The 19,837-nt window shown below is 35.1% G+C and overlaps 1 protein-coding gene across 1 annotated transcript in view; it reads left to right on the top strand.

Moving 5' to 3' along the window:
- LOC116162913 (homeobox protein SIX3-like) overlaps positions 1 to 19,837 on the top strand; it is a 340,946-nt gene that overhangs the window by 175,403 nt on the left and 145,706 nt on the right. The window lies entirely within an intron of this gene.

Raw genomic sequence — 19,837 nt, 5'->3', positions numbered from 1 at the left:
TATACAGGGTGGTGACTTGCGTAACGCATCATAGGGATTTCAATGTAAAATTCATAACATGCGATTATTGGCTCCCCAAATTATTTTAGAGCAAAATTGTATTAAGGTTTTTTGTAGAAAAAATTTTTTTACGTCAGTCAACCGTATTAGTTTTCAATTTTTTGCATAATCAAGACGGAAAATTGGAAAAATAAAACCCGCATCTTTTTCAATAATCTGCGATGCCATGGAATTTTCTAAAACAAAAAGATATTCAGTTATCAATTTACAGCAGTTCGAAATGGATTTTATGATAGACTTGGTTACTGTCTTGCAGTTAATGGCGACTTATTCGAACATTTATTGTAAATTGTTATATTAGGAAACCGTTTTTAGTAATTTGGTCTTTCTTTATGTTGAATTCGCTGTTCTAAATATAATACTTTTTGATAGAATTTCATTTGTTTTATAGCAGACATTTCATGGCATCACAGATTATTGAAAAAGATGCGGGTTTTATTTTTCCAATTTTCCGTCTTTTTTATGCTAAAATTTAAACCTAATACGGTTTACGAGAGCTTGTCAATAGTACACACAATCAAATTATGGTGTTCGTTAATTTTTAATAACACTAAAAATAATTAATTTTTAGGTTTAAAGTATTGAAGATAAAACGATGTTAGTAAATCCGCGTTTTTCTATTTTTACATTATCATATTTCTTTTTCTAGGAACTATATCATTATAATCCTTTCGGTGTCTTAAACTAGAATGATATTCGCCTCCAATTATGCGTATATGATGCCTAATCTGATATTGGTATAGTTTTATAAGGCCCTACAAAATCGCGCATTTATTATCCGCGCAGAGAAAAATTCAACATGCGAGAAATTATTTTGTTATTGCTATAATTGTATCACATATATCGAATGAATTGTGACCAAAGGACACAAAAATGTTCTACAGAAGGAATTTTTAAGAAATGGTCTCTTGTTTCCTTTTTTTTCAGCAGCTGAAGTAAATAGCGCGATTTCAAAAATAAGTGAACGCGCAAAGGAATTATTATGTTTCAAATAATTGTTAGTAATCCATTTTCAAATTGTGTTTGTGAGATTCAAATTTACATTAAACTATAAAATTAAAGATATTATCAGTCAAAAGTATGGAGTATATCTTATATCTTCGTTAATATGAATTTTGCAGTACATAAAGTATTTTAGTTATACCTTCTCGTGTTAAAGTGAAATGGGAAATTTGTCTTGTCCGCCTAAGAGGCCTGGTAAGTATCGTAGGCTTTCATCTTCATTCTATGAATAAATAAAAATAACCTTTTGAATAAGGAAGTTTTAAAAAATAGCATTTTCTATCCAACTGACTTACTTTAGTAAAAAGTACAGCTTGTAAGGAATAGGCAGTGCCGTTTTTTTTCGTTTTCAGAAGTAACTGTTGTGTCGTTTTCTAAATCTTAGAATATTTCAATACTTATATTTAACATCGCCTCATCTTCTGCTAAATTACACGACGAAACAAAATCTTTGATGCAAAATACTCCTCTTGAATCTCACAAACACAATTTGAAAATCGATTACTAACAATTATTTGAAACATAGTAATTCCTTTGCGCGTTCACTTATTCTGAAATCGCGCTATTTACTTCAGCTGCTGAAAAAAAGGAAACAAGAGACCATTTCTTAAAAATTCCTTCTGAAGAACATTTTTGTGTCCTTTGGTCACAATTCATTCGATATATGTGATACAATTATAGCAATAACAAAAAAATTTCTCGCATGTTGAATTTTTCTCTGCGCGGATAATAAATGCGCGATTTTGTAGGGCCTTATAAAACTATACCAATATCAGATTAGGCATCATATACGCATAATTGGAGGCGAATATCATTCTAGTTTAAGACACCGAAAGGATTATAATGATATAGTTCCTAGAAAAAGAAATATGATGATGTAAAAATAGAAAAACGCGGATTTACTAACATCGTTTTATCTTCAATACTTTAAACCTAAAAATTAATTATTTTTATTGTTATTAAAAATTAACGAACACCATAATTTGATTGTGTGTACTATTGACAAGCTCTCATTGAAATTTCGTGGCTCTATGTTGAACGGATCCGGAGTAAAAAAATAAATAGTGAAGCCGCGCACGGATTTTCCATAAGCCGTAATGTATTTCATATGACTCCTAACGTCACGTGACTTTTTCGAGCGCTCCGGCCTGTAAGTATCGTAGGCCTCGGCGTAACTCATTATTTTAGCAATGCCAAGCCGAATTTTACTTGCTTGTGCAAAAATTCGAGTCGAGTCTTAATCATATGGGTGTGATGAGCAGGGTTGATAATATTATCTGAATGAAACTGAGGGTCTGGCGAGTTCGACACCACTTTGTAAGGCGAAAAGAGCGCACAACATTTCTTAATGTTAATTCCAACACAGAGTAGGCCTACTTAAGTTTTATGCGTCAAGGAAAATGGGAATTAAAAAAAAACACGTACAAATATTGCCAATAATACCATTGTGTATAAAATCTAAGATATTTGATGAAATTCCTTTTTCATTTTGCTTTTATTATTTAGTTACATGGCTCTAATAGCTGACGTAACAACCCCGTTATTGTTACCGCGTTACTTAAGGTGGCGTTTACATTGAAAAAGTGGAAATTTGTTTCCACAATAACTTCCTTCTGGGTATACAGTTTTGGTTGAAATAACATTCATTCAAATATATAATGTTCCGACATTTGCATGAAACAAAAATTATTACACTGTAAAAAGTTTCGTGTAAAAATCAACACGGAAAGTGGTCGATATACGACCACACGAGGAATGGTAGACTGTACCATATCCATTTTGGTAAAGTCTACCAAATGATAGTGGTAAAATTTTACCCCGTGTTGGTGTAGGTATTTTCACACGAAGATGTGTAAACTTTACACACAGTTTTCGTTAAATCATGGTCAAAGGTAACCATTTGCGGTGTTGAAATTTCTACGAATTTTCGTGTTACTATACCCGCACTCCAGTGTTTCTTTTTTCTGAATATAGAGGAGGGTGGAGGGAAGTGAGCGAAAACGTTTGCTACTAGAACTTTTTAAATAAACTAATTTATTTAAACAAATATGTATATATTAGTACATATACATAGACAATATAAAACAACCGAAATACATAAGTATAACTATAATTTATATGTATATATAAACAAAATTGTATATTCTATACCTATAATACCATCACATCAACTAAACTGCACAGTATTTTTTAAAAAGCAAAATTTTATGAATCTTCAATTAATTAAATAGGTCCTCCGGGATCACTAACCACTTCACAATGTTTTTGTAGTTAAATTTAATTGCCTTCATATTACTTTCACCAGCACAATAAAATTAATTCAAAATTGAAATCTTATACAGATATGTAACTGCTTCTAAGGTATACTGCAATTGCTGCCTTATTTGAATGTAGGTACAATGGCTTCGTACAAGAGATGTGAACAACAAACTGAAGTAATAATGGTGACTGACTCAAGTTGAGACAATTGCACAATATTGAGTCTATTTGCACAATCTGGTGTTAATCTAACGAAGAATCCGTGTATTCTTTACACTGACGAAAAAAATTACACCACATTGAGTACTTTTACAAATTACGGTGTAAGTCTTAAAGAAATTCTACACAATTGCGTTTTACCAATCGTCTCATAGTAAGAAGGTGTAAATCTTACCAGATTTCGTGTAGCATTATACACGAAAACAACATACACTTTGCATTTTCACCTTTACCTACACCGAAAAACTTTTAACAGTGTATAGCTAATTCCTCTACTTTGGCCGTAGTTCTTAAAAAACTCCCATATGAAATATATATCTTTCATTTTTATCACACACTGATAAAAATTTGTTATCAAATTTAACTTCATTCACAAGCTTAAACCTTTAGCAACCATCGGTCGTTAACAGAAGTTCATTTTTTTACCTCGAAACAAAGTTATTGAGGAAATCGCAAGGTAACTTTTGCACTTTTTGTAAACGCCACCTTAATACTTACACATCGCTATTGGCAGCATTTGTTGATAAGTGCCTCATTGAGACGGTATGTTCTACAGAACAACACAAAATCCTTTGAGTAAAGTGTATTTCCTGTGTACAAAGACAAACGGTCACTTGAACCAGCCACAAAACACCGTCAGTTCAAACTTAATTAAATCAACTTGATTATACATTTCTCAAGCACACGTCAAATTTGAAAACACCCTAGCAATAGACTCTGTGCACAAATGTCCAACTTTGAACATGAAAACTCTCCGCTGGTCGCACTTTGGGTTCGATTTAAAAACATACAGGTCACTTGATTGGTAAAGGCCAAAAATTTATTTAGGTAAAACATAAACCACATTACGCGTGAAAAAAAGAATAGGCTTCAGAAGCCAGATTTTCACATACACGCCCTGGTAAGCGATCAGAGTAGAAATACTTACCATTTATCTGACTAATTTGTTAATAATCTAAAATCGTTTATTGCAATGTTATGGCGCATAAAGAACTAAATAAACACTCGCTAAAAGCTTCAAAATCTTCATTTCTCTTTCTATTTCACTTAATCTTGATAACACGAACTGGCTTTTGGGACAGTAAAAAGTAAAATCTAATATCTACTAGGCACTGAATTGCTTGATTTACACACACTCACTCAAACTATTGTTTTTCCGGATACGAATGAAAAGCTTTAAATTTTTCACAAACTCTATTAACTCATTTGGTGACGTCGTAAATTAGACCAACTAACTTACTTCAATCAACAAACTTCACTATCAAAAAGAGGAACACCACCTTAACATCCAACAGGCGAGCTGCCCAAAACAGTGTTGAAAACATGCACTAATACTATCGGACCGCCACCGAAAAAGCCCCGCTTTTCGTTTTGTTCTCGTATATAAAGGATATTGTCTTCCACCTTAAAAAACTCGCCATCTTTAAGATTTCGTGAACAAGCAGTTAATCAGAACCAAATTCGATTAACGCCAGCTTCAAAATAAACTGTACTGTTGTTCTCTTATCGGCAAAAACCACGTGCTTATCTTGAAACTAATTACTTTTCGCCTTACGCATCGCGATAACAAATGTTCTTATCGCAATGACCAGATAAACCTTTTAATACAACGCGCTAATACAACCTAACTTTTTACCGTAATTTCACTATTAAATAAACACATCGTAATAAAAAAATTATAAGGCGATAAACATAACTTGAACATTATTTAACAATTCTTATACAACACAACGTTGAACTTCAAATTTAAATAAAAAACGTTTTTATTCAAAACCAGCAACCAAATTTACTCTTAATAATAGTAATAATAATAATAACAGTCTTTATTAATATAAACTACAACATAAGTATATATAATTTACTCTTGATATTCCACATACAGGGTGATCGATTATTATTATAGGTGCCGAATCAAAACAAAACAGGAACATGCCGTTGTTTACACAACATTATATCGTCAGTACATTGTACTTGGTACGTAAATGTTATTAAATTTATATTTACTCCATACGTGTGAGTTTACATGCATCCGCTATCCGACTATACGAATAGTTACAATATTTAAATACATTTTGACGTTTAAATAAAGTAACCAATAACAATCTTAACGCATCAACGCGTCGATGGATGCATGTAAATTGGACCTTTGATCTACGACAAAGTTTACATTAATATTTACACGTCTCCCACTCTACATTTTACAAAGTATGACTTTTTATACTTCTCGCCAAGTTTTATTTCGTAAGAATAATACCTACATATTCGTTCATGATTTTTCTACTTATTCTAACAAATTCAGTTTGGTCGTTCAGTGAAAATCACTCAACGGTTTGGCAGGCACAATTGCTACTCTAGTAGTAGTCATTTGGTACTTGGGTACTTTTTAGTGTAACACATATAGTTCCGGTGTGCATATTTCAAATCCTTGATTCCGAAAACTGTGGAAACAATATGTATACCATTGTGAGTAAGTAAGGTACACGTACATGTTGCATTGGTGTAAAGAAGACCCCCTACTTTGTGACACGTTTTGAAGCACCAGGAATCCAAACCAAATAAAATCGCGATGGTGTCGGTCCGTCTGTCTGTCTGTACTCTCATTTCCGGCGAAATGGTTGAACCGATTGGAATCAAATTTGCTACACATCTCCCTTGACATAAAAGAAAGTGCAGAAAAGCTTTTGGGCAGCATCTCTCATGCGCAAGTGTGTCAAATTTTTTATTCATCCAGCAGTCTACAATAAATTGTATATGCAAAGATCAATGTTAGTTTCAATAGTGCTGCAATTTGCTTCTTTGTTTATCGCTATATCCGTAATTCATATAAGATAATTCTAATTCATTAGGCAAAATATCGCAAAATATGGCACTATTTGGTAGCGAAATGTTTCTGAATCTGAATCATCGCAGTTCCTTCAACTAATCAAACCATTCGTTTTCCAGTTGCAGCTCCCTTTAATTTTAGACCGAAGACTATGCCACTGTAAAATGTAGTAAGTTTACAGCTAATGCATCCCAAAAGGAAGATGAAACTGCCAAAACAAACACGACAAGAGATTAATTTGATTCAAGTGGATGACATTTTAACTTCCGTTGTTGGGATAAAGAGATGATTTCATTATTACCCACAAACCGTTTTCGTTTTTGGTAATTAACAGTTTGTGGAAATACGACCACAGCTTTAACTACTTTTTATAGCGTTCGTTCGTAATTATTACAAAACTACAGACTTCCTACGGTTAAATCATGTCATCTCGCTAGCGAGATTTTTAATCAATTTTCTACGTATCAATCGATCAACAAGTAGGTTTTTAGGTTAAAAGCTCGGTTAAAAGTGAGCGTATGTAGCTTTCATTTTCAGCCAAGTGTTTTTTATACGCACTTAATGTGCATATAAATTCAACCTTGAAAGCGTTCGCTGCACTTGCACTTCTCTCAATATCCCCACCTCGGCGTGCCTAAAAACTTTGTACTTGGCTCTCATCCGTAATTTGCGAAAAATAGCTTTATCGCTACAGTTACAGTTGTATTTAAATTTAAGTCAGTACGACAGTAGCTAAGTATATCGCGGTTTATTTTTGGAATTGCCATCGGTTTACTTACAGCTATTTTTAATTTCCGGTACACAATTCATGTAGCATGCCAACTCCTTTCCTCTGCCATTTACACGTTTTCTTTTTTTTTTCATGATACGTACTTACTACCTTAACAATACTCGCAGAAAAGATATTTAGAAACTTCACATGTTTCACTTTTATTGAATTAACCTAAAACGGTTTATGAGCACCCATATTATCCAAAATTGTTGATATTAAACATTTTACTTACAAACAATAGTGGCGTTTTTATAACCTCAACAGATGTGAATTATTTATAACATGACCAGGAGTTGGTTTGTCTCGTGTCACATGTGTACATATTGTAGAATAACATGAACACGTGCGAGATGCCCCCTACGCAGAGACTTCAAAGAACAAATACTAACCGAGTAAAATTGTAATGGTTGTGACCTATCGGCTTCATTCCTATACAGTTGAAAATCTTTCGAATTTTAATTAAATTTTTACGTTTACCTTACGTACATGCATCATTGTTCAACAATAACTTGATTTACATTGAAACTGGTGCAGTAGTTTAGACACAATGGCTTTTGTCTCTCTGAATATGAATATGCTGGTAAATTGGCAAGAGCAACTCCAAGCCTTGCATATGCTTATGCACGTTATTACAAATGAGGAGTTTCCGGTAGAATCAGAGATTGAATATCGGCCTTTTTGGTGGTAAACCGGAAAAACCTTTACCGCAAAATTTTGTGTAAGGTTTCTCAAAATACGTCTCCTTGGTCCTTACGAAAGAGCTGCTCGAACATTTTGCTACCGTCTAATCCTGGGACATCATAGTAACAGTTTGTCGTGAATTCATGATAGGGGACGCTGCTTTTCAAACCAAGAGACTAGGTACTTCTTCATAAACTTCAAGTCTTTAATTCGACTTTTATCACGACGACTTAAATCTCTTAATACTCGTAGCCCTCCACTATAACAAGAACTATATGATTATAAATACTGACTGTCTTTCCAACTAGCGAGACGAACTGTCTTACAGTTAATACGGTTAAATAACGGTAAAACACTAAAACAATAAGCGGATCCTTTTGAGCGTCCACCAAAAACAAACGAGTCACAATTGACATCCACCACCAAAAGAGCCCCGATTAATGTCCGTCTCCTGTATTTAAAACCATTTCCTTTTCTTTTTAACTTTTTGTTCCACTTCTTTAACAAATTGACGCTTTGTTGAACGGTAAAATGCACTTGTGTTTTCTTATCTTGAAACTAATTAGCCTACACGTAATAATAATAATAATAATAATAAAATAAAAATAACAAAACTTCTTATTTACGACCGGAGATAAACAAATCCTACGCAATTATTTCCTGATGTTAATCTAGTCTTTTAACACGTAATAAAATTGAACAAATAAATAAAATACAAGATGGTCATTTAAAAAAAATTAACACCTAATAATTCTGATACAAAACAAAATTAACTTAAAATTCGGATGACAGAATCGAAATTGCTCTTAATCGCAATCGCAAAATACTTGTGCGGTCGCAAGTATTAATAGTCCGTTTCTAGACAATTTACAATAGCGGTAATATCAAAGTACACTGCAGTGATTGTGCAGATTGCAGACGATTTTTCTATTTTAAAAAAATTCAATTTCTGTGTGGATACTAGCAATATCGTATTAATGAATTACACTCATTTCCAGCACGCTGATTACATATTAAATTTTTAATACCGCAAATAAAATATCTACGTTTGATTCTGAGATACAGGGTGAAAACGAAAAGTTTGACTTTTTGGAATGTTATCATACCCGTGCAAGATAGAAAAAAGGAAAAAACGGTTTATTTTAGATATTTTCACGTAGAATCCAGTGGCGTAATAAAAAAATTGTTTTGCCGACCGTTTCTGAGATTTGTCTCAAAGTTGGAATTTTTTTAATATGCAACACCATAACGTACATTTTTTACATTATTTTTCCTGATTATATTGATGTATTACAACCTATATTTCAATTTTAACCATGAACCAAAAATAAAAACCTTATATTTGACGGTTTTTACATACCTAATAGGCCTTGGTTTCATGGGTATTTTGTTTTGTTTATTGTATCCATGGCAGCCGAAACTAACCAATAAAAATGACTTCCAAAGGTAGTAAGATGTGATAACATCCCAAAAAGTCAAATTTTCGCCCTGTATTTCAGACACAAGCCCTGATTTTGTTTGTGGTATTAAAAGTCACAAAAAGGTCGTGAAAACCGCAAATCTCTATCTTTAAAAACAGCTGAGATACACTGCACTCAACCAAAATAGGACACGGTACAGTAGATACTAAAAAAAATTATTTTTAGACTTTGGTTAAGTATGATTTCCCATGTAAACAAAAATTCCAAAGGTGACTCGACAGCAACTCATTTTTGATCGCATGGTATACATAGCCCAAATGTACACTTTAAAAAGTCCCTGTATCTTCAAAACAACGTTTTTTAAAGAAGCTTTTTATGGTATCCAAAATTGTAAAAAGTTTGCTACCAATCTTCAAATTTGTGGGCAGTCGCTTACCTGTGCATGGTCAAGGGGGCTTATTTTTTTAATTGCATTTTCCTTAATTTGAGTTTCTCTCTCAAATTTGATTATGTACCTAATATAATAGGTTTTTTATGATTCTATATATGCAAAAAGGGTACTCTTTAAGAATATGCAATGAATACTAGTGATTCAAAAAAACATGTCCCCTTTGACCATGCAGAAGTACGCCACTGGCCATAAATTCAAAGTACGTAAATTGGTAGTAAACGTTTTATAATTTTCGATAACGTAAAAAGTTTCTTTAAATTAAGTTGTTTTGAAGATATATTCAGTGTTGCACAGTTGACACAGTGTAGGATAAAAACGCATTTGAAATTTATTGCTATAGGGGTACAGCAGCAATACCTTGGGTACTATACACATATCAAACATGGAAAGTATCAGCGTTCCTTCGTCTTTGGTATATACATTTGTACCAAACCTCATATGGGCATATTAAAGAACAGGAAATGAACTTTCTTCTTCCTAACAATATCTTCTGCGCTAAAGTTCCTCTTCCTCCAGTTTCTTCATACGTTCGGGAAAAATTGGTGTGATTCTGTATAAGTTTAAAAAATTGAGAAAATGTAATTCTGATCGCAGTGAAAAATTAATATTGAAAGATAGGGGCTTCAAAACTTTTATAGCGACGAAAAGGTTCACAATTTTTATACAGAGTGTTTGGTTTTTCTTACACAACCCTACACTACTTTTTTTCATACGGACCATCCCATATATTGTGGAGTTTTGAAAAGAGCGTAAAATTTCCTAAATTTTGATATACTTATCACTTGGTTATATTTATATTAAATATTCTTTGCAATGTTGCCTTTTATACATTAAAATATTTGTATGACAGACATCTAGATTTCCATGGGGAACAAAAGATCGTTTAAAATGAAAATTTCTTGCTTTCTCTGTGTATTATTGCGGGAATATTAAAGAAACGATTTATATAAAATATTCTCCATATGGATAAGCCCATTTAATAATGCTATGCATATTTTCACATCACTGTATAGGGAACTGAATTTTTTCAAATAGAAACCTATGCATTTTATTGGATATTCTTACTCTACATGGGGGGAATACTATACACTTTCGTGGGAAGCGTTTTTTCCCCTAGACTTACCACAAAGAATGTTGGTAAGTGGTAATATTGTGCTTTCTTCTTAATTTCCCATTTAATTCCCCTCAATGTTGTAGCGATTTTCCGACCGACATTTTGCTCCAAAATAGACCATCAGGAATAGTAGCCCAGTGGTTTAAGATTTCAAAACTAATAAGAGTCATTCGAAGAACTCGAGTTATGAACATCATTCCAATCCTGCAATGCATGTGAATATGGCAATAAAACAATAATATGCAAACCCTGTATTAACAAGACACAATAGTAGAAGAGGGTCACTTTGGGCGCCATCTTGGATTTTATTCGCGGGTCAATCAAGGTCAATTAAATTGATTCGCGGGGTCGCTCACGTGGGCGGGGATGTTTTCGGGGAAATTTGATTAATTTCTTGGAATTTGGGTTTAATTAATTAAAATTTTGTAGGATTTTGGTCTTTATTGGCATTTGATTTGATTGATGACGTTATCAATTAAATTGATTACTGTGGATTAATTTAATTTGTGGTTTGATTGATCTAATTAATTTAATTCGCGTGTTGATTTCCCGGAATTTCTGTTTGATTAATTTGATTCGCGGCTTAATCAATTTAATTAGCGGTTTGATTTCTCGGAATTTCCTCTAATTAATTTAATTTGTGGATTTGATTAATTTAATCCGCGGTCCAATTAATTTAATTCGCGGTTTGATTGATCTAATTAATTTATCGATTAATTTAAATTGATCGTATAATCAAGAATAATTACACATATGTGATAATTACACATATGTAATAATTACACACAGGTAATTATACTCTAATTGAAAACAAAATGGCGGAAAAACAAAATGGCCGCCAAAGGCGGGAAATTTGAAATTTTTTCTATCTTTCTCTCTTACTCACTGCGTCTATCTCTCTCTTACTCATTGCGTCCATCTTTTACCTATTCTGAAATAGAAGTTAGAAAATGAACAAGTTTTAATTATGTTTATTATGGTGCAACAATTAACAAAAAAACATTACAATCAAAAATTAAGCGCAAATTACAATTTAAAATATACAAACCCTTTTCCACACCACCCTGGAGGTAGAGTTGAGACGCGTTTTTTTTATCGTGGTGTTCCCCTGTAGGCCTAATCCACGGAACGTATTTACAAACTAAAACTAAATATGCACAAACTAAAATTAATTAGGTTCTATAGCCGTACGGCAAAGTAGCGTACTCTATATCTAAACGGCGTCGTTTCGTGTACTGGACACGGTACCTTTTCTTCTCCGGTTTGGAGATTACATCATAGGTACACGTGCGAGCAATTCGGCGATCGGTCTCTACGTAAGTCTGTGGGGCATTATTTAGCACTGCGTCTTTAATAGTGTCAAAGTTCACTACGCGGCTGTTCTTATAGTTCAGGGAAATACCTTTCACTTTGCACACGACACTATACTTGTTCGCACTAGGGGAAAACACTTTATAGGCGTAGTTTTTGGGGCCACCACTCACAAACTCCACTATTCTGCTCCCTGGTCCATAGCACTCGATTTCATCGGTCATGTCTCCGAGAAAACTGCCGATTGGAGGTCCCCATTCTTCGAACTTCTGCGTAAAGATCACGGAATCCGTGTCGAAATACAGCACCCTTTCGCCAAGCTTCTCCAGGTACTCGTATAGTACAAGGCGAGCGTTGGCTGTGGTGTAGGCGGCCAGTACCACGTTCGTGGTTTTCAGAGACTCGACCGCATCCTCCGGGAGGGTCCATTGGGCGATAAGAGTTTCGTCGTTGACGGGGATAATAGAGTTCACTTCCACCGAGGGATCCGTCAGCATTTGGAAGAATTCTTCTGCCTCCGAAACGATACGCGTCTTCGAGAGATTTGCGCGTTGGCCAAACTTGCCCCAAAAAGAATTGAGAAACAGTTTGGCGATATAGCGGAGACCCGCGTTCACTTCAATCTTGCTCCGATCAAGTTGAACCCCCTCATGCTCCATGTAGTCGGCTAGATACTGCATACATGTCTCTTCGGAAAGACACCAGGACGGCCATCCGCTGCACTCCTGTTTGGTCTTCAAGAAGTTGTCCACATAACCGGAGAATAAACCGCCGCTTTTAGTTGTACGGTCGTATTGCGTGGTCTTATACTCCCACACTTCTTGAAGATCTATCACAACGTAGCCCGATGAGATCGCTTTTCGTAGTTCGTCCGCTACGTAAGTGCCTGTGAAACGGCGATCCTCATCGCTGTGGTCACACTCGCCTTGCTGCATTGTTTCGCAGCATGACCGACACAGGGGAAACATAAGTTTACCATGGCATCTGTACGGAAGTACGGGATGGTATAAGTTTTGTGGAGGTAACACTGTACACTTGACCATGCCCTCTATGGTGTCTATTTTGACGGAACGAAGTTCTTCGGGCGTGACAAGTACTCGAGGATGGCCCAGAGGATACTTCCCATACTTGTTAACGTAGGGGTAGAGGGAACACACGTCCAAGTATCTTATTTCTTCCCCTTCTCCGGCCTTGTGGTATAGTTTGATGGCATTTGTCCGACCTCCAAAGAAGCCGTCGCGAGGATTTAGAGGTTCGTGTCTCAATATATTATTACCATTCAGCAAAGCAGCGGTTTCGGGATTATTGGTTAAATATGTGCGGAATTCACACTCCCACATTTCAATTAAATTGTAGCCTGCAGTACAAATGCGTGATGAAGTGGCTTCGGTTTTTTCACGCCGCGTACCCATTGTGTCGGCTCTATTTCCTTTTAGGGGCGTCGTTTGATCGGGGAAACATCTCTCACAACCGTGGTAGTAACATCCGTGGAACTGGTACACGGTGGTCGTGGACGGTGTGTACCCATCGACAAGGATTCCTTCCTTTAGGCTGACTTCTCGAGTGTTACCAGCATGCTGAAGATCGGGAACATCAGTGGTTTGTCGATGAACAAGCCATTTGATGGCTGTCCGACTCTGATTATCGGCCATCCTGTACCCTCCATGTGGAATGAGGCCGATCATCTCCTCTTGAAGGAAGTTTCTCCGGAACACCAGACTGCATGCAGAGGCGATCGTGCAGCACTCACGGAATGGATCCGCCTTGTTCTCTTCGGTAAATTTCCGCCAGAACTCAATGCATGCCTGCCGTAAGATATTGACGTCTTGGACACAGAGTGATATAACAGTCGCAATAAACGTCCTGAGTGAGCTGGACGTGTCCTCACCTACGGAGGAAGAATCGATTGACTTTATGCACAACAACTTAAACAATTCAGTGTATCAGTTCACGGCGGTGATGGATATGTGGCCGGAGCTCAGTGGCTCACGCGTGGAGCACATAGTTCAACTATTTAATAAACTTTTTTAATTTAACCTTTATGTAAATATTTAGTTTGTGCATATTTAGTTTTAGTTTGTAAATACGTTCCGTGGATTAGGCCTACAGGGGAACACCACGTTAAAAAAAACGCGCCTCAACTCTACCTCCAGGGTGGTGTGGAAAAGGGTTTGTATATTTTAAATTGTAATTTGCGCTTTTGATTGTAATGTTTTTTTTTGTTAATTGTTGCACCCTAATAAACATAATTAAAACTTGTTCATTTTCTAACTTCTATTTCAGAATAGGTAAAAGAGGGACGCAATGAGTAAGAGAGAGATAGACGCAGTGAGTAAGAGAGAAAGATAGAAAAAATTTCAAATTTCCCGCCTTTGGCGGCCATTTTGTTTTTCCGCCATTTTGTTTTCAATTAGAGTATAATTACCTGTGTGTAATTATTACATATGTGTAATTATCACATATTATAATTATTCTTGATTATACGATCAATTTAAATTAATCGATAAATTAATTAGATCAATCAAACCGCGAATTAAATTAATTGGACCGCGGATTAAATTAATCAAATCCACAAATTAAATTAATTAGAGGAAATTCCGAGAAATCAAACCGCTAATTAAATTGATTAAGCCGCGAATCAAATTAATCAAACCGCAAATCAAATTAATTAAACAGAAATTCCGGGAAATCAACACGCGAATTAAATTAATTAGATCAATCAAACCACAAATTAAATTAATCCACAGTAATCAATTTAATTGATGACGTCATCAATCAAATCAAATGCCAATAAAGACCAAAATCCTACAGAATTTTAATTAATTAAACCCAAATTCCAAGAAATTAATCAAATTTCCCCGAAAACACCCCCGTCCACGTGGGAGACCCCGCGAATCAATTTAATTGACCTTAATTGACCCGCGAATAAAATCCAAGATGGCGCCCAAAGTGACCCTCTTCTACTCACAATTTAGATAAAGCGAATTACAATTCCTTAATCTACAAAAAGAAAAGTAGCCTAAAAATGTAGTTTATCGGATGAATTATACAGAAAATCTTCATTCTTACTGAAACAAATAATAGGCACTTTCTTTTTATCCCACAATCAGAATGAAAACCATAGGCGAGAGTCTCGGTGTCAAGGGCAGATGTGAACCATCCGTTTACTTTCCTCTGTAAAGCCTAAATCCAGATACATAGTTTGAGTTAAGAAATGGAACACCAGAGGGACTATCGTACCATTGAGTAAATCCTTCACTCAACGATCGTACGCATTTGATGTACCAAGAAAATGAGTTACTCCAATTTAATTATAAAAGTTGGATGATAGAGGGGAATGTCCTCAAACTGATAAAATTTGTGTTTTTGTTGTTTTTTTTATTTCGTGACAATATTTCTCAAGTTTCTAGCCAAATATGACACGAAAGCGCGGTAACAGTTTTGTTGTCGACGAAATGTATGGGGGGTTTTCCAACAATTGTTGTTTTTGTGTTAAGTTTCTTTTTAAGATCTTATATATTAGGTCTATAAACAATGATGCTTTTTGCAAATAGTTCGGGGAAATGTAGTACTGCTTTTTAGCCATTCACATCCATTTAGGTAGCCATGAACTTTTATTTGCTGTTTAAGAGCAAAGGCCAAATGGTTTCTCTGCATGAGTTTCTAATGGTTTCCACGCCCAATTAGTGGTCTCTAAGTACAATGAAAAACTTTGAAAAGTCTTTAAGACTAAGGGCTACTTATCCCCAATCTCTAGGATATGCGGTTCTGCATACTTTCAAAACGATTAGGATTTCAAGCCTTTCTAAGAGTCTTCACGAGTCCTTTTAGGGTAGTATTTAAGAGACTTGGAGACATTTATGGGCTTTTAGAGAGAATCGAATATGCATTAGAGTCTCTGTTGTTTTTGTCCTTTTTTGTAAAATGTAAAAGTTCTTAAAACCTTCAAGAATCTGCGGCGCCGGATTAAGGAACGTTAGCGCCTTGAAATTTTTTCGGGCCATTGCTTTCTTGACAAAAACAAAAATTACCAAATAAAAATTTATTTGTTATTTGTTAAAGTAAAACATATTTCTTAAGTAAAATAAACATTTTTTAAATTAAAAGAAACTTTTTACATAAAGTATAAATTCACTTGTGCAAATAAGAACGTGTCCGTTAACAATGAATGTCATAAACAAAGATTAAACCATCACATGAATGATAAAATGAAACGAAAAATGCGAGAAAAAGTGTCATAAAATTTGCACAAGTAGGTACGTCAAAGAGGTACTCTGATTACAAGATAATCAAATATCAATATTAAATATTTCTTTTACACGTTGTAAAACAAATAAATTAAATTAAATAAATTACAAAACAAATAAGTAACATACAGGGAGATCAATAATCTTACGCTGCGCCGCTCTTATAAAACATCACCTTAGTAATCATTTGCCGCAAGCAAATTCTTATTACTTTCACTCTTTTCAAAACGGCCTGTTTTAAGACTACCAGTTTTTTTCAAGGTGGGTAAATTACTTATAAATTATAAACAAACGTTTTTTTCAGTTGTAACGTGTAATGGTTAATAGGTTTACTCTGACATGCCTTTTACTTTAGAAGAGAATAAGATGCGTTTATAGTCCTGTAAAAATGGAGTTTGGGAGTACTCGATACGTTTGTGTATACAGGAAGGAATTTCCAGAAACTTTTCTCGACCATGATGAGGATTACAACAATATACACCGAAATGCTTATTAAGCGGCAGAGCAAAGCGATGCAAGCTTTATAGGGTTGTTGATGGTGTCCGTCTGTCCGTGAACACGATAACTGTCAAACGCTTGGATCGATTTGGTTCAAACTTTGCACACTGCACAGTTAACATATATACCACATGTAACAAGCCAATTGAAAATGGGTCAAATCCAATGACTCCGTGGGGCCACACCGAGGTGCTCTGCCGCTTTTTTAGACGCTCTTTATGGGTTTATTGTTTACTTGAGCGGTTTAACATACAGGAAGTCTTGCTTCTAGGAAGTCACCTGGCCGCTTAGTAATTGCTAATAAAGAGGTTGTAGAAGAGTTCTTGCTCGTCTTGAGCAAAGTTCGAAAACGCCGTTGCGACAATTGGTCCATCTCCTCCGAAACGTGTGACACAATTGTCTGGAGAAAATTATCTGCTAAAAAACGTTATAACGCACAATGGCGTTTTTCACAGATAACCTGCCCGTTACATTTGTTAGTGATACATCACAGGGTACTTTCTTGTTTCTTATGGGCGCCATATTGGTTTTTTTACGGAATGTAATAGAGGACAAAAAAAATGGTGTGTCACACTCTACAGTTTTTTTACATAAATTTAGACAAATTTCAAAATCAACAAAACATCCATGAGTAACTATAGATCTTGAGCTGGTGTGCAGTATTCGCCCCCGGAATATTCGCCCCCAAGTTAATTCGCCCCCGGAATATTCGCCCCAAGTAAATTCGCCCCCGGAAAATTCGCCCCAAGTAAATTCGCCCCCAACAAATTCGTTCCTGGAATATTCGCCCCGACAAATTCGCCCCCGTAGCATTCGCCCCATACCCTCGAAAGTAATAGGTTGATTTAAATTAATTAAATAAATATTTGCAAAAATTACGATATTTGGAACTCAATACGGCGAGACTGACAACTCGAAATTGTTCATATTCAATCGTCTCTCACCTGGGCTGATTCAACGGTTCAACGTCAACCGTATGTTTACAATACATTTTACAACAAATTGCGTTTACAAAGGAGTCTAATTACTCAGCCATTTATGGATGTATTGAAATGTTTTTGGCATCAATGTACAAACAAAGGATGATTCTTTCTTTAGACTTACATTTGAAAATTGGTCCAGATTTGATGTAAATTTGTGTTGAAAAACACCAATATTGATGAAGTTTTCTGAAGTATCAAATTATAATTAAACTAATCCCAAAAATCTAACTCTAACTAATTTCTTTAAAATATAAAAAAAAGTTTGCTTATATATTTATTAGTTAAGTAGCAATTAGTCTGCTACGGTACTCTTGTACTCATTCCAAATTCAGCCCGTCGGATCCGCCTTAAATTTGAGAATTTTGGTGCAAATGCCATAAAAGTTTTAAAATGTCAAAAAATGTTGAACATTGACCATTTACAAAAAATTTAGACCTTAAAAAGACAATGAATTTAGTATATACTTTGTGTCCTACTATTTATTTATGTATAAAAATGACAATACAGACACGTTTTTATTACTGATGCCATAAGGAGTTCCGTTTTTGCTGTTGTCAGTTTGATTTTCAGATTTTTGTATTTACGAAAGGTGAAATATTGTGTTTGATTTACAATAAAATAAACTCTTCGTTTATTAGGATTGTAATATTTAAAATCTTAGAAAATCGTGCATAAAATTCGTTTTTTTAAGTATATCTAACAACCTAATTAAAAAATAATACAAAACTTACCAGCACCACGTGAAACCGATCTTCTTCAATACTCAAAACTATTTTTTCACACAGGTTTATACCATACTCAAAATCCGTGTTCAAGCCAAGTATTGATCCGAAAGTTAAAAAACACCGTAGAATTGTTAACCAAAAATCTAAGTTCGTATTCGCGCCAAAATAAAACAAGTAGAAACATAAAAAGTTTCAAAACAAATACACCACCAATGACCAAACTAGCCATCAAACGTTCTGTTAGGAAGAAATTAAGAAGCTAACAACTCAGTCAATCAAAAATGTCATTTAAATTAGATTATATATTACCTTCTTTTGTAATACAAGAGTTAAGGTGGATTTTCCATATGTCATGTCTGAAATCATTGTGAATATAGGATTTATTTCCTTTGGATGTCAAATCCTTTACAAATCACTCTTACTTTATTCAACCTTATCTTAATGACCTATTCATATTTTAGTTAACAGGTATTTGAGTTCTATTATTCTACTCCCTTTATGTAGATATACACAGTTATTACAAAAAAAAATTAAAATTAAACAAAATTTCATTTTATGAACTGCTGGCCCTGTTACCTCCGAGGATTAATAAATCTTATGGGGCGAATCCTACGGGAGCGGAATCGCCGGGGGCGAATCTTCCAGGAGCGAATTTGTCGGGGGCGAATCTTTCTGGGGCAAATCTAACGGAGGCGAATAGTCCGGGGGCGAATTTACTTGGGGGCGAATTTTCCGGGGCGAATCTTTCTGGGGCGAATCTTACGGAGGCGAATAGCCCGGGGGCGAGTTTTCTTGGGGGCGAAAATTCCGGGGGCGAATTTTCAGGGGCGAATTTACCGGGGCGAATTTTCGGAGGCGAATCATCCTACAATCCTTGAGCTGAATCAACATGGTGGCAATGCATTCAAATGAATTTATTTTTTTTATCCTCTATCTCATTCGGTAAAAACCAATGGTGGCACCCATAAGAACTAAGAAAGTAGTAGCCTGTACTGTAGATTCTACATCTAGTGTGTTATGGAAATTCTGATAAACAGATTCAGATTCTCCGTAAAAATGTGCCCATAGAAGGTGCTAACGGGAAGCGTCCATTTCCGACCGTTTAAGTTAAGCAAAATGAAAACAAAATTCGTCATTCTCAGTTTTTCAATGATGCCTCAGTCTCAATTATCTTCATTGTTCACATATTTTTCAAAAATTTCAAATGCGTGTTTTCACCGTTACGGAGATCCCAATGGTGAGCCATGAATTTGAATCACCCTCTACACGT

Source organism: Photinus pyralis, unplaced genomic scaffold, assembly GCF_008802855.1.
Source record: "Photinus pyralis isolate 1611_PpyrPB1 unplaced genomic scaffold, Ppyr1.3 Ppyr1.4_LG2, whole genome shotgun sequence".
In the NCBI taxonomy this organism is placed as follows: domain Eukaryota; kingdom Metazoa; phylum Arthropoda; class Insecta; order Coleoptera; family Lampyridae; genus Photinus; species Photinus pyralis.
This window is presented reverse-complemented; position numbering and strand designations above follow the sequence as displayed.